Here is a 14,277-nt window from a genome sequence, read left to right on the forward strand (position 1 = left end):
TGCAAACTCTCCTTCCTTGGAGGTTTTTAAGCAGAGTTTGGATGGCTGTCGTGGATGCTTTAGCTGAGATTCCTGCATTGCAGGGGGTTGGACTGTTTGGCCCTTGGGGTCTTTCCCAACTCTACAATTCTATGATTCTATATTTATGGAACAACTGCCACACTGCTGTGTTCCATTCCTCCCAAATATTTTCAGGATTATAATGAAACACCCATTTTCATTTGCCTGACTGGCTTCTTTTCACTATCAATGAAACTTGATTATTTAAGCTTAATAGATAAGCTTAAGATTATTTAGAATGCTTTGAGAACATCATACAAAACTCACAGTGCTGATTTAACCTTAGAAATGAGTTGATAAACTGGAACTGGAGTCACATCACCAGCTTCTTCTAGGGTTAATCAATCTTGATGTCGCAACTGGGGAGAGAGGAGAAAAAAAACAACAGAAAGATTCAAGATGACAAGCTATAAAGGACACAAGTGAAGTAGGAGAATATGATATCAGATCGGAATTTATAAGATTCTAATGATATATGTATGGTTATAGATTCATGAAGGGTTCTCCTAATGTCTCAGTTATACCTTACATGCAAGAAAATGTGCAGTCTTGCCCATTGAACATTGTATAATCTCACTGAGCTTTTATAGCAGGTATGCTTCCTAAGACATTTAAGTCTCCCCCCTCCGTATAAAAAATATTTGAATTTCACATGTAAAAATCAGTTTTTGCTTACTCTCATCAGATTGTACAGTAATGCCATCATCTAGAATGTGCATTTGATTTCACTCCCACTCCCACATTGTTTGCATTAATATTTACACGACATAAACAGCATGAAAAGAGGCTAAAACATTTTGGATGTTATAGGAGATGTGAGTCTTCTATCAAATAACAGTGCTGAGTCTCCTCCTCCTCTTTGCTGGTAGTGATGCAGAACATCTGACTTGATGCCACCATTTCACTGGCTCCAGTTTCAGGTCCATTTCAATCTCTTATCTGAAGCATCAAACCTGCTTGCAAAGTTAGTATAGGGCATTTCACACTTCTCCTGTCCCAAGGCTTGGGATATTCAGCCTGCTGGCTCTCTTTCAGAAATCTGATAGAATTATAGAATTATCTTACATGTGAAGATTATAGGCCCAGTTTGCACACAACGCTTCACTGCTAAAGTGTTTATTAGTTGCTTCGCCCCTGCTCCCTCCTTTCCCCTGCAGAAGAAGAAACAAACCAGAGGCTACCATGTCATTACAGCACATCAGTACTCATGGTTTGTCCCCCCCCCCCCCGCCCCACTAGCAGCTGGTGAGGCAGAACAGATGGGGCACTCATAGCTTCCCAATGCAGTGTGCGGGGCAACAGTGCCCTACCCCATGCCGCCTCACTGGCCGTCACTGTTTCTCTCCGAAACAAACCATAATGGCAAGCCACGAACAAAGGAGTGCATGTAATAGGAAGCGAGCCACTGCTGACTTGTCTGGCAGTGGTCAGAGTCGGGAACTCTGGTCAGGAACACCCCAGGGACTTTTGAGCAGCATGCCCCCAACACAATGCTTTAAAGCGAATTAGCAACATTTAATTCAAACTGACAAAACGATGTATAATGTTGTTTTATTTCCTGATTTGTGTGCCATTTTTAAAGGTGTAATTGCCCCTTTGAAGTGGTGTATAAAATGCCCCCTTAAATTTCAACAGCACCAGTTAAAACTTGAGTAGTGATTAAGAAAACGAGCAGCAATTAAATAATAATAATAATAATAATAATAATAATAATAATAATAATCTAGATCAAAATAAATATGTTTTACCGATTGGGGAACTACTGCTGGGGAACAGAAGCAAACACACAAAACAGTACTGTACTGGGTTATACCCTCTGGGCCAGCGCCATATTCTGTGCAGCAGCGCCCAGCATATAGTTGGCAATAAATTTTAAGTACAAACAGTAGTAGTTCCAATAGTGCATCCTCCTTTAATCTAACAGGTCCGAGCACAGCAAAATCCAGTTTTTCTCAGCAAATTCAATCAGGCCCCCTTGCAGATGGGTGTAACTTCCAGATGCTTTGGGGCGGATATTTTTTGGCTGCTGCCAATTGCCCATTAATCAGTGTCTATTTTCTCCATCAATTAGCAGATTCCACCGTGCTCAAGAGACAATGGAATTTATATCATATTGCATGATACAACAGCAAAGATAACAAAAGAAGAAGAACACCTCTTTCCTCCCACCCAAAGCTCTCTTGTGTGATGCTGTACACTTTCATTCAGACACGTTCTAATCAAAGTGTCCAACAATCTCTCTGCTGACTCTACTTTCCATCAGAAATGGAAGTGGGGAAAGGGGTGAGGACAATGACTTATCCTACTGGTATCTTCTGTCTGCTCTTAGAAAGTACAGCATACAGGACACTTCTGTGCTTGGGTTGCCATTGTGTGCAAAACAGCTTTTCATTCATTTTCATTTAGTTAGCATTTTTATTTTCTAGGTTTACTTAGTCTAGCCTGATTGATCTAATCTTCATTCTCAGTGAGTCTAAGAATTTCATTTCACATTTGAAATAAAAAGCCCTGGAGCATGGCAATGACATCATCATATACCAGGGTGCTGTGATATTCATGCTGCAAACGAAGCCCAAGCTAGAAACAAAGCCCCTGTTGTTGTGTGTTCATCCATACTGCAATTTTCCACAGATCAGTTGCTGGCTCTTTCGAGCATATGGTGGAGGGAGTGAACATTCACTAGAAAGTATAGATTTTAAATGGCCTCAAATAAACATGGTCCCATCAACAAGGAGAAAGGATTCATTTTATTACTTAGTTTTGGTATTTTAGTATTGTTTTGAGTTTGTGGGTACAATACACTTCTAAATTCCTGGACCCAGTAAGTGTTAGAATTTAATCAAGCCTCCCAAACCCCTGGATCCAGCAATGGTCAAAATATAAGCCAGGCCAGCTTCCTCATGAGGTAATTGCCTGGAAGATGAGTCAACAAAGGAAAAGTAAAGAGCCATTAGGAATTCCAGGGAGAGAAGACTCTGGGCCAGACAGCAAATGGGTGGGGCTGCTCCTCCAACTTGGAGGTAGAAGACAAAGTTAGAGTTTGATTTGGAGTTTTGGGGTTGGCCATGATGTGACCTAGAAGGGGGGGGGAGGCTGCAGGCTGTTAAAGGCAAAAGCTGGACAGAGGGTCAGAGCACGGTGGTTGATTTCTTGTTGAATCCAAGACTGCAGCCATGGGAAAAGCAAGACCCTCTTGGGGTGTTGATGCTGTGCCCCCCTCCATTGTAGCCTCAGGTTGTATATATGTGTAAATAAACCATATATCATAAAGACACCACTGTCTCTGCTGTGCCTCATTCCCAAAAGAAAATACAGAACCTAGGTAAACGCATGGAACTCCTGGAATTTCATGCTGCTCAAAGATTGGCGTCACGCAACAGTATTTTGTTTTAGGAAATTAAAAGTTAACAGGATTTTGGGGCTTCCGGGTTCAGCGCCAGCGCCGATCGGCGGGGTTTCGTCTCGTCTCCGAGACGGCCCGTCCCTGCTAGGAGTGGGGAGGGCAGCGAGAGCGACGCTGCGCCCCTTAGAACCTCGGGAAGGGCGTCCCGGGGGCAAATTTGCTCGGCACAGCCCCAATCCGGACTCCCCAACCCTTCGGCTAGCTCTAATAAGAGCTCCGGAGCGAGGAGGGTAGAAGTCGTGGGGGCCATTTTGAGCGGCAACGTTATTCTAGCAGGGAGAAGCTTCAAGCCGAAGGCGGAGAGCGCTGGATTCTTCCGAAAATAAAACGATTGGAAACAAGATTGTAAGTAACCTCACGATTTGGATTATAAAACAATTTGGATCTGGGAGAGAGGGGAGAAAAGAGGAAGCCACCACCCCCCCCCCACGGCAACAAAAGAGACAGTAAATAGAAACCCGAAGCCGTAAACAGAAGATTTGCAATTCAAAAGGATCCCTCAAAGGCATCAAAGAGAATCTCCCCTTTGATGCAGGGTGAAAGGGGAGAGAGACTGTGGTTGTGAGTGCCCTGCAGCAAGAGGTAAAGACTAAGAAAAACCTTTCTTTTCCTCGGGAGCCGGCAGCCCAGACAACCCAGTGAGTTGATCAGGATTTATAAGTCAATTTTTATTTCACTTTGTATTTCTGGACTTTGTGGAATTTCTTTTTTGGTTTAAATGTTTGTGAAATGTGAGTTCGAACTTTATTGTTAATAAGACTTGAAGAATGCAGCCAGTTTGTTAAAATGGAGTCGAGAAAATAAACTGTGATCATATTCCACCCCACGTGACAAGTTTTGACCTTGGCAGGATTGAACTATGTCAACAAAAAAGTGTTCCCCTGAGTTCCAGCGGTCTGTTTTGACCTTAATGTGGGAAACAAGAATAGAACTATGTCAAGAGGAGACACGAGAGTTACAGCAACAATTTCAGATGGTGATGGCAGAATATGATTTTTTAGAAGATGAAGCTTTTGACACTGAAAAAGATGAATGTGAGAATGACAATGATGGTGACTGTGATTTGGAAGGAAAAGATGAAGATGAGGACTGTGATGATTCAACACAAAATGAAGCACACCACGAAAAAATGATGACTTTACTCTACAAAAAGTTGGATGGAGTGCCCTGCCTTTGAGGGGGGCACGATTGGTATTACTGGAACTCCAGAACGCCCACAGGGAAGAAGGAAAAAATATGCAGAGAAGAGAAGAAATTCAGGGGTCCTGTATGGTGGCCTGGATGGCAAAAGACTGTAAACAGGGGGTGGGGTGAAGGGAAAGTGATGTTGTGATTATAAGGATGGATTAACAGGTTTATAACTGGTCTGCTGATTATGGAATTTGCTGGATTGGGGGGGTGGAGCCGGTAATCGGGGATGTAAGGTTAAATTGAGAATAGTTATAGTTTTAAAAGTGAATGGATTTTGGAAAAATGTGAAAATATGGAGGCTTATAGAGGGAGTAAAAATTAGGCACGGGAAGATAAAATGGGAGTTTGATTTTTCAGTGATTTGAATATTAGATGAAAATGTTAACAATTGATTTATAAGTTGTATAAGATACAAAGGTGTATTTTTATAAAGTAAGAAACTGTTGCAGATGATAAAAAAGGGATGAAAACCGGGGAAGGGGTGGGTGGGGAAGCCCACAAAATATGGTTTTACAATTATGAATGTAAGAAAAAAATTTCTGTTTTGTATTGTTTTTTTCTCTTTTTTTGCCCTTTCTTTTTTCTCTTTTTTCCTATTTCTATTTTTCTCTTTTTTTGGTATGACAATAGATGGTTGGATGGATGGCCTCCTGCGTACTGCCCTGGTTTGCTGGAGCTCCCTGGTGGCAGGGGGGGGCTTTGGGGTCAGGGGAGGGGGAGGAGGACAGAAATCCAAGCATAAAATGGACCATCTCTGACTGTTCACATACATGGGATACTTCTGTGGCAGGGGAGGACCCATGTGGGTGGGTAGGAAGGAGGTGGAAAAGGTGTTTATGTATGTACCGTTTTTTGTTTTGTTTTTTGTATTTTGTAAAATTAATAAAAAGTATGTTTTAAAAAAAAAAGTTAACAGGATTTTATTTACTACTCCAAAAATACAATATGCTAAAGGCAGAGCAGAGAAAACTAAATCACACTCTTCATGATCAGATTTCTCAGTATGTTCCACGGACTATTCCTGTCATTTGCATATTGCATTATAAAATGCATCAAGTTTAAAAGGGAATTTAAATCAAACTTTCATTGCCAAAGCACACCACAAGGTGGCAAGATTGTAAAAATAAAGATTAAATAAAGATTAGAAGCACATTCAAGTAATGGCATTCACAGTGACATTTGAATTTTGAATTATTTATTCTTTGCATTAGTTTAAAATGCATGCAGCCATCACTGCCCCCATGCTTACAGCAGATTTTTCCCTCCAAACTCATCTAACCCCACATCATAATCTAAGAATGGTAACACTGACCTACTTTACAGGGCTGTAAGAATTACCAAGGTAATTGTGTACAGTGTTTAAAGCACTATGCGCTGGATGCAGTTGAGCAGGGGCTCTAGAGGGAGCCGGTGCAATGAACCGTGCTTATGCAATGGGGCTTTCCCCTTCTCCTCCCCCTGTGCATCCCAAGTCCCCCCAAATTGGCTCTGCAGGCTCTGGAAAAAACCCAAAACAGTGTGTGGGGAGAAGAGAGAGGAGATCACCAATGGCTTCAAAATACAAGAAAGGAGACTCCGATTAAACATCAGAAAGAGCTGACAGACTCCCTCGGGAGATTGTGGGCTCTCCTTCCTTGGAGGGTTTTAAGCAGAGGTTGGCTGGTCATCTGTCATGGATGCTTTAGCTGAGACTCCTGCATTGCAAGGGGTTAGACTAGATGACCCTTGGGGGTCACTTCCAACTCTACAACTCTATGATCATTCCACTGTGCAAACTGAAATGCTTGTGATGGTGGAACAACTGAAAGAGTGTGGCACTCCTTATCTATGTAAGACCTGCAACGTTTATGTATGATTGTATTTTCAACTTACAGCCTTACAACTGCTGGATAAGGATATTTGAACTAATGGAATACTGTACAAAAACATGCTGCTGCTGTGGGTATACCGAATTAAAGTACAGAGTGGTATTGTGATTCTGTTGTGCTAGTAATTATTCCACTGTAACCACTACAGCAGAAAGTGGTGGCGTCCCTTGCATAAAGGACAAAAATATGGTAGGTGAAGTGGAAACTTTCTAAACAATCCTCCTGCAGGGTTTAATAGTGCCCCCACATTGTGGGGGAAAGTATGCACTGTGCAGAAAGTGTGTTCCTGGTGGCCATCAATCCTCAATGCATGTAAATTATTTCTGTACAGTGCACACTTAACCTGCATCCGCAAGATGGGGGCACTATTATAACCTGTTTGGCGAATATATTTTCTTCTTCTTCAAAAGAGCAGAACTGAGCTGCAATTCAAAATATTCAATGTATAGAATACTGTATTGTATTTGGGAAAATGATGTTCTTTTCTCCAGAGAGCTCTGCCCTTGCTATTGCAAATTGCTCAGAGGGATATGATTATGTAAGTATTCAGAGAATTTGTTATATATTGCCTGTGTGAAGCTTCCACCCCATGTCAGAAATATTGTGTAGATTTATTGCTTTAGGGCAAGGATAGGAAGCCAATGGTGTCTTTGGACTGTAGCTGCCTATCAACCCCTGTCAGCATGGCCAATGATCTGGGAGGATGGGAGTTTTAATCCTGCAACTTCTAGAGGTTCACAGGTTCCCCAACGCTCTTTAAATGGCTGACCACCACCCACACACTACCATTTCAGCATAGGAATGCTGAGATTACTACAGCTGTCCATGTACCAAGTGGTAACCTAAGTATGCATGCACATGAAAGTTCATACCTATGACAAACTTAGTTGGTCTCTAAGGTTCTACTGGAAGGATTTTTTTTAATTTTTGTTTTAACCTAAGTAGAGCTATACATGCAACTACTTTGTATTCTAGTAATCTTTATGCTCCTGCTACTGTTCAGGCATCTGGGGAAGCAGGAGAGTGGTTAAAATTCTTCTCATTGCTTTGCAGAATGATACAGTTGACCAACTCACTAAATGATTATATCATTAGGAACTCTCTCCCAGGAGACTCTTGCCAGGTGCTTGCTTTAATGCCTTTTTGGCATCAAGTAAAACCCTTTTTTATTTTCCTGGCTTTTTACCATCCAATGAGTTTTTATCACAGAGTTTTACGGCCTCTATTTTTCTGCCGTTTTTATGAATTTCCCTGAAATAATGTATTCTCATTCTATTTTGACTCTTTGTAAACTCCCCTTTGTATTGAAAAGCCTGTTAAATTATAACACTGATGCAGGTGGCGCTGTGGGTTAAACCACTGAGCCTAGGGCTTGCCGATCAGAAGGTCAGCAGTCCAAATCCCCGCGACAGGGTGAGCTCCCATTGCTCGGTCCCAGCTCCTGCCAACCTAGCAGTTCGAAAGCACGTCAAAGTGCAAGTAGATAAATAGGTACCGCTACAGCGGGAAGGTAAACAGCGTTTCCATGTGCTGCTCTGGTTCACCAGAAGCGGCTTTCTCATGCTGGCCACATGACCTGGAAGCTGTACGCCGGCTCCCTCGGCCAATAACGCGAGATGAGCACCACAACCCCAGAGTCGGTCATGACTGGACCTAATGGTCAGGGGTCCCTTTACCTACACTGCTCTGCATTTTTTGGGGGGGGTCCCTTTACCTTTACTAAGTCAATAGTCAGAAACAGCCATCTGTTGTATTCACTTCTCTTTCCTTTTTCTTAAAGGTTAACCAGTCCATATGCATCAAGACCCTGCCATTTAATTTAAAAAACTGTTAATTTTATTTATATACTTCAGGTTATTTGTTGTCCCTACAGGACAGATAAAATCAGCACAAAAATGTATTATATGAATGCAGGGTAAATTCACCTTTGGTATAAATAGCACATCAAGCTACACCTTGCTAGTGTATTTACTAATATCAATATCCTGGGCATCTTTACCAATCTGGAACTTGATAGTTACTTTAACCTTACCTCCAAAGCAAGGTCTTTAAATGTCTTTGCTCTTGACCTCATATACCAATGATACAGCATATCTTTGGACTACTAACGTATTTCAGAGCCAGTCCATTATTTGATCCAGTATTTCATGAGTGAAAAGTTGTCCCTAGAGTCATGCTTCTCAATGTAACTTTCTCAAATATAGGTCACTGAGCAGTTCAAGGGAATCAACAGGGATATTGCCTTTGCCAATATCCAGAGGAGACTTGAATAACCTGGCATCCTCCAGATGTTTTAGACTGCAACTCTCCACAGGCCAAGCCAGCATGGCCAATCATCAGGGATGATAGGAGTTATTGTCCAATAGTATCTGGAGGCCACTGGATTGGGGAAGGCTGTTCTAGACAAATATTGTCTACCAGTCACTAAAACAGTCTTAGTCCCATTATCAGGCCGAATAGTTGAAAAAGACAGTAACAAATGGAAAATGAAATGAATGTGGCTGCCAGAAATGAAATGGTGCAAAAAGTTTTGTCATATTGTTTTGTCATGACTAAGAATTGGCAGGGAAGGTTTCGGAAAATTAGCACTTGAGGCGGAAGAAGGAGCTAACCATGGTTAAGCAATTGCATCTGCACAATAATAAATATGTGTGAAATGATGGAATCAATATTAATTTCAATATTACTTACACTACAGAGGAAAAAATGTACAAGGATATTTAAAATGATTATTGTAACAAGTAAAATTGAAATAGCCCAACTAGGAAAATGTACACATAAGCATATTTTGAGAGAAAACAAAACAGTATTGAGAACTGCCCTGCCCTTGTTCCTTATTTTAGAATCAGTCTTCTTTCCAGTTTCCATCATAATACACCTTTTTCTTTTCCAGGCTACATCTCAAATTTTAATTCTGGTAAAGCAAATAAAGGTACAAGTCACTGCGATGTTGTGTGCAATTCATTATTTTAGAAAAGCTTTCGTATCACCTCAACACCCTATCAATAATGTTGCTTCAACAACATATAAGTATTTTACAGTTTAATAGAAAATGAAAGAGCAGGCAAAATTAATTAACAATGTAGCATGGTTCTCTCTTCCTGTTGTTTTGATAAATATCAGTTGAATAGTGATTTATATGGTAGAAAATAGAAAATAAAGTGCTGGTACTCATATTGATAAAATTGCCTCAGGTGCCAGAACAAAATGGTTGCCAAGGGCAGCCAGAAAAGAAGTGATGGTACTCTGTACTAGTAAGCACAATCTCTCACACACACACAAGCACTACAGATAATAAAAATAATAAATTATTCATATAATACCGGGTTAAATTTCAATTTACTGGTTGTAAATGACCAAACATGAAACATATTTACTTCATAAGCATTTTGCTGAACTAGGACAAGTATTTACTACCAAAGATTAACAAATAAATCAAAGGCTCTAGCAACAGTTTAGCGCTTGATAACAAGCTCTTTTCCCTTAACAACTGAATAGGCCCATTATTACCGTGCCAACTCAAATCTGGTCTTCTAATGCAAACTTATCTGCAAGGGAGGGGGGAAACGAATTACAGAGAGTATTAATAGCAGTCACTAAAAGAACATTGTAGGATTCCATGAATAAGAACACTGGCTTTTTCCCTCTGTGACTTCTGAAATATCATGCAAACTTGAAGGAATAAAAATAGAAAATGTACTTTTCTCTCCCAAATTAACTGAAGTCATCCAACTGAATGCTTAGTTCCTGAAGGCTTTAAAAATAACTTATTTGTCCTTCTGTAGTTTACCCTGAACTGACATCAGACTGAAAAAATGAGTTTCGTGCCCAAACAAACAAACAAAAAACCACCCAAGTACTAATGTATAAGAAAGCTTTCTAAAACACTTAGCCTAGCAAGGAGAAGCCATGGTGACACGGGCTATTTGCTCTTGTTTTCATGGCCCTTTAGAATAAAAAGCAAACATGACGACAAAATCCTTAAGAGTCCAAATCACCCAATTTTAATTTATGATACTTTCCATCAGATTTGAATCAGCAATGCTGCAGAGCAGAATGTGACTCCTCTCCACCCTTCTCCAAAACCCATGCCAAACCAAACTATAGGATTTCAGCTTCAATCCCCAAGATAGAAAAGGTGCTTGGAAGAAGAAACAGAAAACATTATACAACATAATGAAAAAAGAAAAAGAAACAGGATTGTGTATGAAATCTCATGGCCAGATGCCGAGACATTTTTGTTGGCATCTGTCTGTCTTGAGAGACAATGAAGTGTGCCTCTGGGGGTGAAGTCAAACCACTGCATAAGCAGCACTGAAGTGACCTCCTTGGGGCACAAACATGGGCAGACTGTTGGAAGGTCCTGGGTAGCCCAAATGAGAAGACCTCCCATCCCTGTGGTCCAAAGGAAATGAGAGCAATACATCTGGCACCAGCTTGGCTGCAGGAGTTGCCAGAAGGAGGCATACAAGGAGTACAGGACTCCACTCTGTATTTGTGTAGGGATTATGTCCTGATCCCCTGGCCTACCTGGCAGAGAGTGCGCCAAGTCCAGAAGCCAATCCACATAAGCCAAGTCCAAAGATCAGGAAATGCCGTCCAGGCTCAGTCCAAGCAAGCCAAGATAGTAGCTCAGCAGTCAATCTCAAAGTAGAAACTCGTGAAGGTCCAAGGAGAATCCCAGGCAAGGTCCACCAACATGGGCAGTTGAGCAGACACAGTACACCAGCTCGGCTACCTTCTTATACTGTGCCTGCTGATTGCAGCATTTGGGCTTGATGAGGCAAGTGACCCTCACCTGCTCTCAGTTTGCCCCAGCTGAGGAATCACATGCCTCCTTCCCCACATGGCCAGCTAGTGAACTAGGCTGCAGGCTCTGGCCTGCCTCTGCTTCCTGGAGTGCCCCGCCTGCTGTTCCCTACGTCTTAGGACCCACCATGTTCATGGGGTTGGGGGCTTCTCTTGCTCTGGCGAAGGGTCCCACTGCTCGGCTTCTGCGCACTAGCCCCTGCCCCCTCATCATCCTCTGTCACCCCATGAGTATTGTCTACAACAACCTCCCCTTCCCCATCCCCAGCTTGCTGCGTTGTGACCCACTCCCAGCTGCACCCCTCACCAGGATCCTCTTCCTCCTTTTCCTCCTCCCCGAAATCCTGCCAGTTCATGACAGTATATTCCTTAGCCTTTTCTTCTGCAGATGATATCCCATAAAGCAGCAGAAGTTAGAATCAGAGTTTTCCTTCTCCGAGATGGGTTACCTTCTCAGGTAGACGAGCCCCATCTGCCCCTTACTTCCCTCTACAGCATGCGTAGAAATTAATTTAGCAGTGATTAATTTAGCCTATGACACACAAAAGATTGTAAGTGCCTCTGCCATGCTGAGATTTGTTAGGTGTTCTCAGAAAGGTCCTGACACTTGAGGGTAGGTGGATCTATAATCAAGACATGCCTGTTTTCACCAACTCTTAGTGTTGATTAGTAGATGAACTGTGAAATAGTTTGACACTCCTAAAACTTCTGTTTTAAAAGCAGGCAAAACTATATTGGTTTGAATTTCAGAGTAGCTCTAGAGCAGGCATCCCCAAACTTCGGCCCTCCAGATGTTTAGGACTACAATTCCCATCATCCCTGACCAACGGTCCTGTTAGCTAGGGATCATGGGAGTTGTAGGCCAAAACATCTGGAGGGCCGCAGTTTGGGGATGCCTGCTCTAGAGCCTTTGAATTTGGTTGATGAACAACTTGAATATACACATGTTCATTAAAAGTAAAGGTAAAGGGACCCCTGACCATTAGGTCCAGTCGTGACTGACTCTGGGGTTGCGGCGCTCATCTCACATTATTGGCTGAGGGAGCCGGCGTACAGCTTCCAGGTCATGTGGCCAGCATGACAAAACCGCTTCTGGTGAACCAGAGCAGCACACAGAAACACCGTTTACCTTCCCCCCTATTTATCTACTTGCACTTTTGATGTGCTTTCAAACTGCTAGGCGGGCAGGAGCTGGGACCAAACAACGGTAGCTCACCCCGTTGCGGGGATTCGAACCGCTGCCCTTCTGATCAGCAAGCCCTAGGCTCTGTGGTTTAACCCACAGCACTTCTGATAGAGAACACAAGCAGCTGCCAGACTTACAGTCTGTAAGGGGACATAGGATTCAACAGTGGGTGAGCTGATTCAGGATTAATACAAAATGGCATCTCTGTGCAATCCTAGCTATGTCATAAATGTAGCAGTACATGTTCCCTCTCAGAGGCGATGTTTTGGAGATGTAAGGAATCAGTGGTCCTTAATTGGAAATACTGACAGTAAGGACCAAGGGCTTAACTTTCTGTACTGCCATGGCCCACCTCCATAATTCCTTTTGGGGAGAGCATGAGGTTGTCCTTTTCTAACCTTGAAATAAATAAGAGGTGGCCAGGTGGTGTGAATCTTCCTTGAACAAAACCTTTGCAGCTTCACACCAGCCTTTCTTTCTGGTGATTATTCTAATAGACCTTACAGTCTTCTGCATTTGGCCCTATAATCTGAGGTTGTCTAGAATGCTATCTGCAGAGTACCGAAGAATCCTGGGTGTTTATCTTTTTTGCTGAAGCAGAACACAGGCTTTAAAAAAACCCGTAAATGAAGCTTAATCCTCTGCTGTTGTGCTTAAAACAACAACAAAAACAATCCAGACATGTTGGTGCTGCTAATTCAATGTTTGGGGCATTCATACTTCTTGAAATATCCACAGCCATAAAGAAACAATAATACATACAGAAAAACATAGAAAAAGAGCAGCAGAAGACTTTGTTGGGTCCCAGATCAGACTTGGGTGGGGGAATTCTTAACTTCACTCTTTGCTTAAGGAGAGGAGAGGGGAGATAATGAGAATTGGGGAACCTTCTTGAAACTGCCTTGGTCGCACTGAAACTGCCTTGGTCGCACTGGTCGATGATCTCCGGCGGGCTGGGACAAAGGTGAGAGCTGTTTCCTAGTTCTGCTGGATCTCTCAGCAGTTTTGACACCATCAACCATAACATCCTTCTGGACCGTCTAGAGGGGTTGGGAGCCAGTGGCACTGTCATACAGTGGTTCCGCTCCTTCCTCCTGGGCCGTGTTCAGAAAGTGGTGGGGGGGATGAGTGTTCAGACTCCTGGGCTCTCACTTGTGGGGTGCCTCAGGGTTCTGTCCTCTCCCCCATGCTTTTTAACATCTACATGCAGCCGCTGGGATAGATCATCAGGGGGTTTGGGCTGGGTGTTCATCAGTATGCAGATGATACCCAGCTCTACCTCTCTTTCAAATCAGAACCAGTGAAGGCAGTGAAGGTCCTGTGTGAGTGTCCGGAGGCGGTTGGAGGTTGGATGGCGGCTAACAGATTGAAGTTGAATCCTGACAAGACAGAAGTACTGTTTGTGGGGGACAGGAGGCGGGCAGGTGTGGGGGACTCCCTGGTTCTGAATGGGGTAACTGTGCCCCTGAAGGACCACATGTGCAGCCTGGGAGTCATTTTGGACTCACAGCTGTCCATGGAGGCGCAGGTCAATTCTGTATCCAGGGCAGCTGTTTATCAGCTCCATCTGGTACGCAGGCTGAAACCCTACCTGCCCGCTGACTGTCTCACCAGAGTGGTGCATGCTCTAGTTATCTCTCGCTTGGACTACTGCAATGCGCTCTATGTGGGGCTTCCTTTGAAGGTGACCCGGAAACGACAACTAATCCAGAATGCGGCAGCTAGACTGGTGACTGGGAGCAGCCGCCGAGACCACATAA

The 14,277-nt window shown here is 42.9% G+C and overlaps 1 protein-coding gene across 1 annotated transcript in view; it reads right to left on the reverse strand.

Annotated features, from left to right (window-relative positions):
* ATP2B2 (ATPase plasma membrane Ca2+ transporting 2) overlaps positions 1 to 14,277 on the reverse strand; it is a 377,201-nt gene that overhangs the window by 229,132 nt on the left and 133,792 nt on the right. The window contains exon 3 of the mRNA XM_060271474.1: positions 328 to 419. The gene's annotated coding sequence lies outside the window, so the exon portion shown is untranslated. The remainder of the gene's footprint in view (positions 1 to 327; positions 420 to 14,277) is intronic.

Source organism: Zootoca vivipara, chromosome 2, assembly GCF_963506605.1.
Source record: "Zootoca vivipara chromosome 2, rZooViv1.1, whole genome shotgun sequence".
In the NCBI taxonomy this organism is placed as follows: Eukaryota; Metazoa; Chordata; class Lepidosauria; order Squamata; family Lacertidae; genus Zootoca; species Zootoca vivipara.